Source organism: Spinacia oleracea, chromosome 5, assembly GCF_020520425.1.
Source record: "Spinacia oleracea cultivar Varoflay chromosome 5, BTI_SOV_V1, whole genome shotgun sequence".
NCBI lineage: Eukaryota > Viridiplantae > Streptophyta > Magnoliopsida > Caryophyllales > Amaranthaceae > Spinacia > Spinacia oleracea.
The window spans coordinates 90,640,493-90,654,633 of NC_079491.1; the positions used below are offsets into that span (position 1 = coordinate 90,640,493).

General features: G+C 37.5%; 1 long non-coding RNA gene across 3 annotated transcripts; it reads right to left on the bottom strand.

The window, feature by feature from the left end:
- Nucleotides 1-6,221: 6,221 nt before the first annotated feature.
- On the bottom strand, nt 6,222-8,539 carry LOC130461265 (uncharacterized). Of its 3 annotated transcripts, XR_008921695.1 has the most exons (4): nt 7,972-8,539; nt 7,816-7,903; nt 7,391-7,455; nt 6,222-6,490 (listed from the first exon to the last, which is right to left on the bottom strand). It is a non-coding gene; the product is annotated as an uncharacterized lncRNA (long non-coding RNA). The 3 variants fall into 3 exon arrangements; XR_008921694.1 differs by lacking the exon at nt 7,816-7,903; XR_008921693.1 differs by having other exon boundaries at nt 7,816-8,539.
- Between the last annotated feature and the right edge of the window lie 5,602 nt (nt 8,540-14,141).

A 14,141-nucleotide genomic window follows, 5' to 3' on the forward strand; every position in this document is an offset into this window, starting at 1 on the left:
GAATACATAGTGTGCTTAATTCTTCAATGATTTAAGGATCTCGGATTCATTTTATTCACACCTGTCAGAACACAAAACTCGAATAAAATGCTTAATAAATATTGAATTATGCATGTATAATATAATTTATGTTTATTAAGAGATAATATGAATGGTTATTTATTTGTTTATTCTTTTCAATTGTAGTTTTAACTATGGAAAACAACAATCAATACATCATCAAGGGTTCTGAACTCATGATCAAGTTGAACCTAACAAATTTTCTTGATTGGCAAGATAAGCTGGTTGAAGTAGTGAAACTCAATGGCATTGAGTATGCACTGTTCTACCCCCATGGCAAGCTACTATGCAAGAGACATGACTCCTGAAAGACACACCGCCTGGGAAGCGGATCCCAAGAAGGTATGTGTCTCATGCTGAGCAACATCCCTGACGATTGGCATAGAAGGTTTGTAGCTTACGAACCATATATGATTCTCGGGCATCTAAGGGGTATCTGTCGTGGAAGCACTGGAGAAAGAGACCTAAATGTCCATGAGTTGATTGAATCAATGAAAGGGATAAAGGTTGATCTTAATAACAGATGTTTCAGGCAAGAAGTCCAGGAAACACATGCTCAAGTCCTTTGCTCTAAACAAAGAGTTGGTAAACCACTTAGGGTTCATGTGAACTACATGTTATCATTGTTTGATCACTTGAGTCTGCTAGGTTCACCAATAAGCGAAAGGATGGTTGTATCCATCTTACTCAATTCACTTCATGAAGTATTTAGACGCTTCTGGCAGTACTATATGAGTGAACCAAGAGAAGAAACAATCGTTGAGTTTATTCGGCTAGACAAATTTTTTGAAATAGTACTCGACTATGAATCCAAAGATTTACTCAAGGATAAAGGGAGACCTTTCAAAGAAGGTGGAAAGTCCAAGGGAAATACTGAGTCAGTTCCCAAAAAGAAGACAAAGCAGGACAAGTCCACACAAAGCTGTCTTTATTGTGATGGAATCGACCATTACAAAAGAGAATGTCCCAAATATAAGGAAGATCAGAAGAACGGAACTGTCCTTCCATCTTCAGGTATTTTCGTTATAGACTGTATACTTGCAAATTCAACTTCTTGGGTATTAGATACAGGTTGTGGCTCACACTTATGTTCCAATTCACAGGGACTGAGAAGAAGTAGAAGGTTAAGCAAGGGTGAAGTCGACCTACGAGAGGGAAATGGAGAAAGGATTACAACATTAGCTATAGGAACTTATCATTATCGTTGCCCTCTGGGATAGTTTTGGAACTGGAAGAATGTTTCCATGTTCCAAGTCTTACTAAAAACATCATTTATGTTTCTTGCTTAGATGCTAAGGGATTTAGCTTTTTAATAAAAGACAATAGTTGCTCGTTTTATTTTAAAGAGATGTTTTATGGATCTGCTAAATTAGTCAATGGACTTTATGTTCTAGATCACGACAAACAAGTTTATAACATAAATACCAAAAAGGCCAAAAAGAATGATTCAGATCTCACTTATCTGTGGCATTGTAGATTAGGCCATATTAATATGAAACGCATAGAAAAACTTCAAAAGGAAGGAATTCTAGAACCATTTGACTTAGAGGATTATGGTAAAGGCGAATCATGCTTACTTGGAAAAATGACAAAGCAACCTTTCTCTAAAGTTGGAGAAAGAGCAACTGATCTATTGGGTTTAATCCATGCAGATGTATGTGGACCAATGAGTTCAAAAGCTAGAGGTGATTTCAGCTACTTTATCATTTTCACTGATGACTTCAGTAGATATGGTTATGTCTACCTAATGAAGCATAAGTCTGAATCCTATGACAAATTCAAGGAATTTTAGAGTGAAGTAGAGAATCAATTAGGCAAGAAGATTAAGCACTACGGTTTGCTAGAGGCGGTGAATATCTGAGCTATGAATTTGATGACCATCTGAAAGAATGTGGAATCTTGTCAGATTTGACTCCTCCCGGAACACCTCAATGGAACGGTGTGTCAAAACGGAGGAACAAGACCTTGCTAGACATGGTTCGATCAATGATGGGCCATGCCGCACTTCCAATAGAATTTTGGGGACATGCACTAACCACAGCTGCACTCACACTAAATAAAGCTCCGTCTAAAGCTGTTGAAATGACTCCATATGAGTTATGGTTTGAAAATCCTCCAAATTTGTCTTTTCTTAAGATTTGGGGTTGTGAAGTATACGTCAAACGATTAATTACAGATAAACTTCAACCGAAGTCTAACAAATGTATCCTTGTGGGCTACCTAAAGGAAACAAAGGGGTATTAATTCTACAATACATCTGAGAACAAGGTGTTTGTTGCTCGAGATGGTATCTTTTTGGAAAGAGATCACATTTCCTAAATGACAAGTGGGAGAAAAATCGAGTCGAACAACAAACTCTAGAGCATGCTCATGATGACATTCAGGTTGAAACTCAGAGATCTTTAGAAGTATCTAGTGAGAATCAAGAACCAACTAGTAATGTAACCCCACGTAGATCGCAGAGATATAGGTTCAACCAGAAAGATACATAGGTATTTTGACGAATAAGAGCCATGAAATTCTATTGCTGGAAAGTGATGAACCTGCGACTTACAAACAAGCTATGGCGAGCCCTGGCTCCAAGCACTGGAAAGAAGCCATGCTATCTGAATTAGACTCCATGTCTGAAAACCAAGTTTGGGATTTGGTCGATTTGCAAGATGGTTACCAAGCCATAGGAAGCAAATGGGTTTTCAAACTGAAAAAGGACAAGGATGGGAAACTAGAAGTTTTCAAAGCTAGATTGGTTGCAAAAGGATACAGGCAAGTCCACGGTGTGGATTATGATGAAACCTTTTCACCAGTTGCAATACTAAAGTCTATTCGGATAATGTTAGAAATCGCTGCATATTACGATTATGAAATATGGCACATGGATGTCAAAACCGCTTTCTTAAACGGCATTTTAACAGAAACAGTATTTATGACACAACCTGAGCGTTTTGAGGATCCAAAGAATGCTAAAAAGGTATGCAAGCTTAAGAAATACATTTATAGATTGAAACAAGCATCAAGGTGCTGGAATATACGTTTTGATAAAGCAGTCAGTGAATTTGGCTTCGTCAAGAACGCAGACAAATCTTGTGTATATACAGAAGAAAGTCAGTGGGAGAAAAACTGCTTTTCTAGTATTATATGTCGACGACATATTACTTATCGGAAATGACATTCCTATGTTGAACTCTGTCAAGATTTGGCTTGGAAATGTTTTTCAATGAAGGATCTAAGAGAAGCACAGTACATATTGGGCATCAAGATCTACAGAGATAGATCTAAAAGGATGATTGGACTTAGTCAAAGCACTTATATCAATAAGGTGCTTGAAAAGTTCAATATGGCTGACTCCAAGCGAGGCTACCTACCCATGTCTCATGGAATGACTCTAAGCAAGACTCAGTGCCCAAAAACACTGGATGAGCGTAGACGAATGAATGGGATTCCATATGCATCATTCATTGGTTCAATAATGTATGTTATGATATGTACACGCCCGGATGTTGCGTACGCACTCAGTGCTACGAGCAGATACCAGTCAGACCCAGGAGAGGCACATTGGACTGCTGCTAAGAATATTTTGAACCCAGAATTCCCAAATTCGAAGCCTAACTATGACTTTTCGGAGGTTTAATTTTTTCGAACGCAAAAGTTTGTAAATTTAAGATGTTGAATTGAATATTTGCGATTCTTGTTGATAAATCTTGAGCTTTTGATTAACCTACAGTATATGTTTAACAATTATGAATGCCTAGACTTGTTAATTATACAACCTAATTTGTAATTATGATTAATTTGTTGAAATTCGAATAATTTAGAATTGATTTGTTTTTCATAATTAATTAATAATTTAATTAGGTATCCATGATTAAAATCCACCACAAAAATTGTTAATTTATGTTAAATTTTTAATTTTTATGACCTAGATTTGAATCCATGTTAATCGGAAATTAATTAATTAACAAATTTTCGATTTTTCTCCCTAAAATTATGAAATTAATATGATTTATTAATTTGTCATTAATTTTAAATTAAATTTTTTAAATTTTTATGAAAACGCCCATAAATGTTGCACGCACAAAGCAATGGAAGCTACGTGTTACCCTTAAGGGTGTTGTATAGTGCGGGCACGCGACGACGAGCAAGGGAGCTCGTCGCCCGTGTGGTACAAATGCAGCGAGCAACGAGCTATGCGGCACGCAAGGCCCTGCGCTTAGGCGTGCGTGCAGGGCGATGGGCGAGGGCATGGGCACACAGCACGAGCACGATGCGTGTCGGCAGCAGTGCGCTGCGCCACGACGCACGAAGCTCGCCCAGGGGCAGCAGCCACGACGCAACACGAAGCTGCGCGCAACGTAGCCCGCAAGGCTGCGTGTGTGCGTGGCATGGGGCGTGTGTGCGTATGGCTATGCGGGTCGTGTGCTACGATCAATGGCGCGGGGCATGGGCCTCGTAACTTGATGGGGCTTGGGCGCAAGCCCAAGTGCCTCGTCTTGCAAACTATTGATGCGTTTCGTTTTAATTTTGAAATTTTCAGTTCGGAAATAATTTTAATTAATTTTAAAATTAATAATTTAAATTGTTTTCTCGGATTTTAATTTTGAATATTATAATTATTATAAATTTCATTTATACTAATTATTTTACTAAAATTAAACCTTGAATTAATTTAAATTCATTAAATTCAACTGAAAAATAAATTAAATAAATGGATTCAATTATAATTTTATATGAGCTTTAAATTTTAATTAAAGTTGTATGTTTCCCGTTAGACTAGAAATACATTTTTATGTTTAAAATTAGTAAAGCATATAAAGTTATTGGTTTAAGTGGGAGCAATTTTAGTCATAAACTCTTGATTAGGTTTACAAACCCTTTAAGGTTAAACAACTTGATTAGAATTAATAAGGACTGAATAATTTGTAGATTATTGGTGCCCTTGATTAATTGCTGCAAATATTTATGTGATGCATACAATGTGTTTTTACTAACCAGCTATTTGGGCCATTCATGATAATGAATGGGTGAATGGTATATATTGTATATGTACTGTTTTGCAGGTTATGAAGTGACTGGTATGGCCCAAATAGAATAGAAAATATGGTATGCGTACCATTAATTTGAATGTAATTGGTCTAATGCACCAAATTTGTTTTTCAATTCAAATATGGTCTGCGTACCATCAAATAGTTGTAATTAGTTTAATTATAGATGATCCTGTTTGAAGAAAATGGAGCCTCCCACGGTGAAATTCAAGACGAAGTTTCCAACCATTTTCAAGACGGACTTTGAAGTTGAAGCTTCAAGATGAAGTCGGGCCATACTAGATCACATTTATCTTATGCATGCTTTAAGTTATTTATTGATTTTAAATATGTCTTAAATATGCATGAGATTGAAGCTTGATTATGTTGCATGATTAAGGATTTTAGTTCACTTAAAATCTAACCAACATAGTAAGAGCCTTAAATTCCAAACTTAAAAAATTGAGTTAAAAGGTGTCATGCCAAAATAACACTTACTTGGATAACCTTTACATCAATCAAAGTAATAGTTTTTCGCCATAGCGAGGTGTTACTTGTTGATTCTAAAGGGGTAAGGTACACAAATAATTGTAGTACATGTTAGTTTTGGTAAAACTCAAAGATATAAGTAAGGAATCCTTTTATGTCGTGGAAAATGAGATATGTTTACCTAATAAGTTCTTAGACGTACCTATCAACCAAGAGTAGTTTCTAGACTATTAGCAAAGGATTTTCTTACCTAAATATTTTAGAATTGAGTCAGAATACATAGTGTGCTTAATTCTTCAATGGGTTTTAGGATCTTGGAATCATTTTATTCACACCTGTCAGACACAAAACTCGAATAAAATGCTTAATAAATATTGAATTATGCATGTATAATATAATTTATGTTTATTAAGAGATAATATGAATGGTTATTTAGTTTAACTATGGCAAACAACAATCAAAACATCATCATGGGTTCTGAGCTTATGGTCAAGTTGAACCTAACAAATTTTCTTGAATGGGAAACTAAGCTAGTTGAAATAGTCAGACTCAATGGACTTGAGTATGTACTGTTACATCCCATGCCAAGCTACTATGCCAGAGACATGATGTAACACCACCAAAATTTGGACCTTTTATATAATCAAATCCCTGTTTTTATTTCATAAAATCATCGTCCAAACCTTGGGAGTGTCACTGCTACATCTATTCTCCTTAGAAAATAAATTCAAAGCAACAAAACAATTTTAAACTATTAAAGTCAAAATTAACTAAGTGGTCTAAAAGGTGGCCCGTAAAAATATTACAACCAATTCCCATAAAATGAATAACAAAATCCAACTTAAAACTGAAATAGAAATTGTCTCTTGACTAGGTGGTTATTCTAAGCGTCTCCTCACTCATAGCCAAGTACCTTTACCAACCTGCAAAAATAAATAGAAAAGAGACAAGAGAGACAAACTCCCAAAAATCAGATAAACTGAGTAATTCCGACTCCATCCCGTAAAATAAATAATTTTAGTTTGAAAACGTTTTGAGTACATAAAATAAATAAATAAACAACAAGTACCAATTTAATGACTCCATTATTAAACTCATCACATAAGATCAATATTAATTAAGTGAGGGAAAGAGAACGCTAAGGGTCGCGCGTAACCCTTGAGAATGGCCAAAGTAAGATGAGTATAGAATGTCTCTAGTGTGCACACCCCTCACTAATTAACTATGGGTCTCCGCGACCGCGCACCAATAGAATTAGGAGGAAGACTAAGCAGAAAGTTTAATACAGAATAATAAAAACCTACTAGAAGTCTACCGGGTCTCCACTATGATGCACCGATAGAACAACATCTAGTAGGGCAACCTGTTCCTAACCCTTACGGGCTTTTCCCTCGGAGATTACACTTTACGTTATTGTTGTTTTAATAAGGTCTGAGCATATGGAACAAATAGACACACAACCAGAATCGTAGTGCATCAATAATAACATCACTGTAGTCGATTATTATTACAACTCAAATCACGAGGGTTTACACCCTATATTTCATAATCATTCCCTTTTTTTTAACCATATCCAACTCATGTCCACTCTATTAGACGTGATACTCCACTTAGTAGAACAATATACCCCAAGTAGCTGATTTCGTAAAATAATGATAGTAATACGAATATAATTTTCATAATAACACTCATTATACATGCCCACGAACTCAAATCACATAACCCATATACAACACCTAATCTCCCTAACACATAATAACACATAGATACGTTAAAAATATTTGTCCTAACGGGACCTAAAGATAATGGACATTGAAAATTACCTTTAACGCGCCTGATTTCTCAAGGTACGGAATCTTAATTCGGAAGAACCACCTAGTAATCCCGTCTACAAATAAATAAAACAATCCTTAATCAGTATATTAATCCATTAGTTAGGAATACTACCTATGCTAGCTCTCGCAAATTAGTACTTCGTAGAGGTTACTCCAAAATCCATTTCACTGATATGCCCACAACACTATAGATAGTAAAATTCTTTTATAAAACCAAGTTAGTGCCTTTTAATCATGAGATCAATTAAAATAAAACAAGCAGGTCATTAGCAAGAAATCAATGGCCTAAAAGCTGCTGCTACATCCAACCTAACGAAATCAAGAAGGTTTTATTTACTTATTATTATTAGTTTATTTAGTCAAACAAGGCATAATGTAGATAAGAATCCATATCCTAGTAATTTGAGCATTACCGACATGAAAATAAGAGGGGAAGGTCAAACTCAGCTCTATTTAAACTAGCCAGCGAGTGAATTGCAACAGGAGAAACAAAAGATGCACCTGCATAGTACAAGCGGGAGATGAATTGGTAATTTGTGCCAAAATCAAGGTTGAGGGAGATAACTTACCAGGAGATGGAGGAAATTAAGAGATGTCTTTGATGACGGCAGAGGTGCGAGAGGGCAAGAGTTTATTATAGTAGTGAATTTTATTTTGTGAGGTTTGTGAGTATATATAACCTAGGGTATTAGGGTTTAGCAAGGAGACTAATTTCAGAAATTTTGTAAACTAAATCAGAAAATATACTTGTAGTTTTACTCATTAAAGACTTTATTTTAATTGTAAAATTATCTAAATTTATCAAAATAATTTATTAGAAAATATCCAAAAATTCGGGATATTACACATGACCCCTGAAAGATTTGCCGCCTGGGATGCGGATCTCAAAAAGGTTATGAGTCTCATGCTGAACAATATCCCTGATGAATGGGCTATAAGGTTTGTAGCTTACGAACCTTTTACGCTCATCAAGAATCTGAGGGATATCTGTCGTGGAAGCACGGAGGACAGGGACCTGAACGTCAATGAGTTGATTGAATCAATGTCTGGTCTAAAGGTTAGTTCTTCCAACAGGTGTTATAGGATGGAGGTCCAAGAAACACATGTTCAGCTCCTTCGCACTAAACAAAGGGTAGGCGTCCCACTAAGGTTCCATGTGGATCTTATGCTTTCATATTTTGATCGCCTAAGTCTGCTAGGAACACCAATAAGCGAAAGGATGGCAGTCTCTATCTTGCTCAATTCACTGCACAATGGGTTTAGTCTCTTCAAGCAACTATACCTAAGTGAACCAAGAGAAGAAACAGTTGCAAAATTTGTTCACCTTGTCAGAAAGGTTGAGATAATACTGGACTGTGAAGCCAAAGATTTACTCAAGGCTAAAGGGAGACCGTTCAAGAAAGGTAGAAAGTCCAAGGGAAATGCTAAATCAAAGCAGGACAAGTCCACATCAAGCTGTCTTTATTGTGATGGAATAGGCCATTACTAAAGAGAATGTCCAAAGCTAAAGGAAGACCAGAAGAACGGAACAGTCGTTCCATCTTCAGGTATTTTCGTTATAGACTGTATACTTGCTAATTCAACTTCTTGGGTATTAGATACAGGTTGTGGCTCACACTTATGTTCCAATCCACAGGGACTAAGAAGAAGTAGAAGGTTAAGCAAGGGTGAAGTCGACCTACGAGTGGGAAATGGAGCACGGATTGCTGCATTAGCTGTAGGAACTTATTATTTGTCGTTGCCCTCTGGGCTAGTTTTGGAACTGGAAGAGTGTTTCCATGTTCCAAGTCTTACTAAAAACATCATTTCTGTTTCTTGCTTAGATGCTAAGGGATTTTCCTTTTTAATAAAAGACAATAGTTGTTCGTTTTATTTTAAAGAGATGTTTTATGGATCTGCTAGATTAGTCAATGGACTTTATTTATTAGATCACGACAAACAAGTTTATAACATAAATACCAAAAAGGCCAAAAAGGATGATTCAGATCTCACCTATCTGTGGCATTGTCGATTAGGCCATATTAACTTAAAACGCATGGAAAGACTTCAAAAGGAAGGAATTCTAGAACCATTTAACTTAGAGGATTATGGTAAGTGCGAATCATGTTTACTTGGCAAAATGACAAAGCAACCTTTCTCTAAAGTTGGAGAAAGAGAAACTGAACTATTGGGTTTAATGCATACAGATATATGTGGACCAATGAGTACAAATGCTAGAGGTGGTTTCAGCTACTTTATCACTTTCACTGATGACTTCAGTAGATATGGTTATGTCTACCTAATGAAGCATAAGTCTGAATCCTTTGACAAATTCAAGGAATTTCAGAGTGAAGTAGAGAATCAATTAGGCAAGAAGATTAAAGCACTGCGGCCTGATAGAGGCGGTGAATATCTGAGCTATGAATTTGATGACCATCTGAAAGAATGTGGAATTCTATCAGAATTGACTCCTCCTAGAACACCGCAATGGAATGGTGTGTCGGAACGGAGGAACAGAACCTTGCTAGACATGGTTAGATCAATGATGGGTCAGGCCGAACTTCCAATAGAATTTTGGGGACCTGCACTAAATACAGCTGCACTCACTATAAAAGAGCTCCGTCTAAAGCTGTTGAAAATACTCCATATGAGTTATGGTTTGGAAAGCCTCAAAATGTGTATTTTCTTAAGATTTGGGGATGTATAGTATACGTCAAACGATTAATTTCAGACAAACTTCATCATAAATCTGACAAATGTATCCTTGTGGGCTATCCAAAGGAAATAAAGGGGTATTACTTCTACAATACATCTGAGAACAAGGTGTTTGTTGCTCGAGATGGTATCTTTTTGGAAAAGGATCACATTTCCAAAATGACAAGTGGGAGAAAAGTAGACCTCGAAGAAATTCGAGTCGAACAACAAACTCTAGAGAATGCTCAAGATGGCATTCAGGATGAAACTCAAAGATCTTTAGAAGTATCTGGTGAGAATCATGGTCAATCTAGAGATGTAGCCCCGCGTAGATCGCAGAGATATAGATCTCAACCGGAAAGGTACTTAGGTATTTTGACGAACGAGAGCTATGATGTTCTATTACTTGAAAGTGATGGACCTGCGACTTACAAACAAGCTATGACGACCCCTAGCTCCAAGCAATGGCAAGAAGCCATGCAATCTGAATTGGACTCCTTGTCAGAAAACCAAGTATGGGATTTGGTCGATTTGCCAGATGGCTACCAAGCCATAGGAAGAAAATGGGTTTTCAAACTGAAAAAGGACAAGGATGGGAAACTTGAAGTTTTCAAAGCTAGATTGGTTGCAAAAGGTTACAGGCAAGTCCACGGTGTGGATTACGATGAAACCTTTTCACCAAGTTGCAATGTTATAGTCTATTCGAATAATGTTAGCAATCGCTGCATATTACGATTACGAAATATGGCAGATGGATGTCAAAACCGCTTTCTTAAACGGCGTTTTAACAGAAACTGTGTTTATGACACAGCCTGAGGGTTTTGAGGATCCAAAGAATGCTTAAAAGGTATGGAAGCTAAAGAAATTAATCTACGGATTGAAGCAGGCATCAAGGAGCTGGAATATACGTTTTGATGAAGCAGTCAGTGACTTTGGTTTCATCAAGAACGCAGACGAATCTTGTGTATACAAGAAGGTCAGTGGGAGCAAAATTTCTTTTCTAGTATTATATGTCGACGACATATTACTTATCGGAAATGACATTCCTATGTTGAACTCTGTCAAGATTTGGCTTGGGAAATATTTTTCGATGAAGGATCTAGGAGAAGCACAGTACCTATTGGGCATCAAGATTTACAGAGATAGATCTAAAAAGATGAATGGACTTAGTCAAAGCACTTATATCAATAAGGTACTTGAAAGGTTCAAGATGGCAGACTCCAAGCGAGGCTACCTACCCATGTCTCATGGAATGACTCTAAGCAAGACTCTGTGCCCAAAAACACTTGATGAGCGTAGACGAATGAGTTGGATTCCATATGCATCATGGATTGGTTCAATAATGTATGCTATGATATGTACACGCCCGGATGTTGCCTACGCACTCAGTGCTACGAGCAGATACCAGTCAGACCCAGGAGAGGCACATTGGACTGCTGCCAAGAATATTCTGAAGTACCTGAAAAGGCACAAAGATGACTTCCTGGTCTATGGTGGAGATGATTAATTAATTGTTAAAGGCTATACGGACGCAAGTTTCCAAACCGACAAAGATGATTTCAGATCACAGTCTGGGTTTGTCTTCTGCCTTAACGGAGGTGCAGTAAGTTGGAAAAGTGCTAAGCAAAGCACCATTGTAGATTCTACAACTGAACTGAGTACATTGTTGCACATGAAGCAGCAAAGGAAGCTATATGGCTAAGGAAGTTCATAGGTGAACTTGGTGTAATCCCCTCCATTAAAGGACCAATAGCCCTATATTGTGATAATAACGGAGCTATTGCACAGGCAAAGGAGCCTAGACACCACCAAAGAGTCAAGCATGTACTTCGTAGATTTCACCTTCTACGAGAGTTCGTTGAAAGAAAAGAAGTCGAGATAAGCAAGATTGGAACTGATGACAACATCTCAGATCCATTGACTAAACCTCTGCCGCAGGCGAAGCACAACTCGCACACTGCAGCTATGGGAATCAAGCATATTGGAGAATAGCTTTGATGTCCTTGTTTAATGTTTTAAAGTTTTAGAGTTTAATACTTTGTAAAACATTATTGGTTAATCATTCACAATAAATGAATAGAATCCATTTTCCATTTAATTTGTGGTTTATTAAATGATGAGTCCCTTCAATTTGACGAAATATTCAAGATAGACTGTCAAGACCAGTCCTGTGACTAAGAAATGTCTATCAAGTGAACTTGAATGTCAAAAGTTGAAAATGGTCCCTGGTCTGAGTTTTCTATAAAGATGGACGCATAGAAAACGTTAGACGACTAGAATGCAAGATGACTAGTAGTTCTGTTTCTTGAACTATGTGGACATGGCAATGTCGTAATCATTTGCATAGATACTTACTTTGGGAAGACTAGTATCGGACAGACCTATGAAACTATACTGTAAGAGATGAAAATCTGTCATAAGTAAATTTCATTAAAATTATTAGACACTAAATCCTCAATACCTGAGTGATTTGAGATTACTTGTTTGAGAACTGCTTACTTTGACGTTGACCAACCGTCGCATCGTAAAAGGCGGCCATAAAGGCAACGCTCAGGTAATCACCTATCAAGCAAAGTCTAATCTCAAGATCGCAAGATTGGGATTGTCCTCCCATAAATCGGGATGAGATGCTTAAAAGTTGTACAAGGCCACTCGGAGAGCTAGAAACCGTAAAATGCATGGCCGTGCTCAGATGAATCATAGGTTATGATTATCTGTTTTATTTGATCAGTTGAACTCTGAAACCGAGAAACACCTTTGGACGTAATAAGGATGACATCTCTTACCTTATGTTCAAGAGCAAGCATCGAGCGACAAAGGAATTAGGAAATGCACACTTGTCCCTAAGGACAAGTGGGAGACTGAAGGAAATAATGCCCTTGGTCCAAGTATGCATATAATGTTAAGTCTAAAAAATGCGGTTCAGTATTAATTAACAAGTTAATAAATTCAGTGAGATCAAGTGAGCTGAATGCCTAGCTAGAGGCCGCTTCAGTTCAAGTGGAATTAATGATATTAATCCACGGCTTACTCTTGACTGAACCCGTAGGGTCACACAAATAGTACGTAAACGGATCAAGTATTTAATAGCATTAAATACTCCATCTATGGATATTCGGAATCGACGGATCTTGGTTTCAGTGGGAGCTGAGATCGTCAAAGGCAAGCAAGTGAATACTCCGGAAACGATGATATCGCCGGAAACGGAAATATGGATCGTATCGGAAATATAAATATTATCCAAGTCGTAGATGTTGCCGGAAACGGAAACATGGTACGTATCAAAAAATATTATCGGAAATGGAAATATTGCCGGAATCGGAAATATTGCCTGAAACGGAAATATTGTTAGAATCGGAAATATTATCGAAATCGGAAAATAATTCCAGAAACGGAAATATTAAATATTTGTTCGAAACGGAAATTAATTCCGGAATCGGAAATATAAAATATTGTTCGTATCGGAAATAAATTCCGGAATCGAGAATTTAATCGGAAGCGTATCGTACGAATTAGCATCGGACGAGGCCTTCCAGACGAAGGCCCAGCACGAAGCCGGACCATCGCCCAACAAGCCAAGACCAGGCCCAGCGCGAAGGCCAGGCCCAGCCAAGGCCTTGGGCGCGCGCGCATGCGGAGCAAGGGGCTGCGACGAGTGGGCCGTGCGCTGTGCGTGGGCCGTAAGGCCTGCCTGCGGTGCATTGCCACTCGTGTGTGTTACTCGGAATCCTAAGGCTACCGGGATTCGTGATATGATTAAATCTAATCCTAATAGATAAAGTTTGTTTAATTAGAGTCCTAGTAGGATTATAATTAAATAGATTTGAATTCTAATAGGATTATAATTCCTTTCCATAAACTCTATAAATAGGTGCCTAGGGTCACATATTTACATCGAGAATTGAAGTATTCAAAGGTAAGATTTTGGAACAAAATCAGCCAAACACTTGTAGCCTATTAGCCGAAAATTATTAGAACCTTAAGGGCGATTCTAGTTGGTCAAGCTTAAGGCGGATCCGGACGTGCTGTGGACTATCTACGGAGGGACGACACTTGGAGTCCTAAA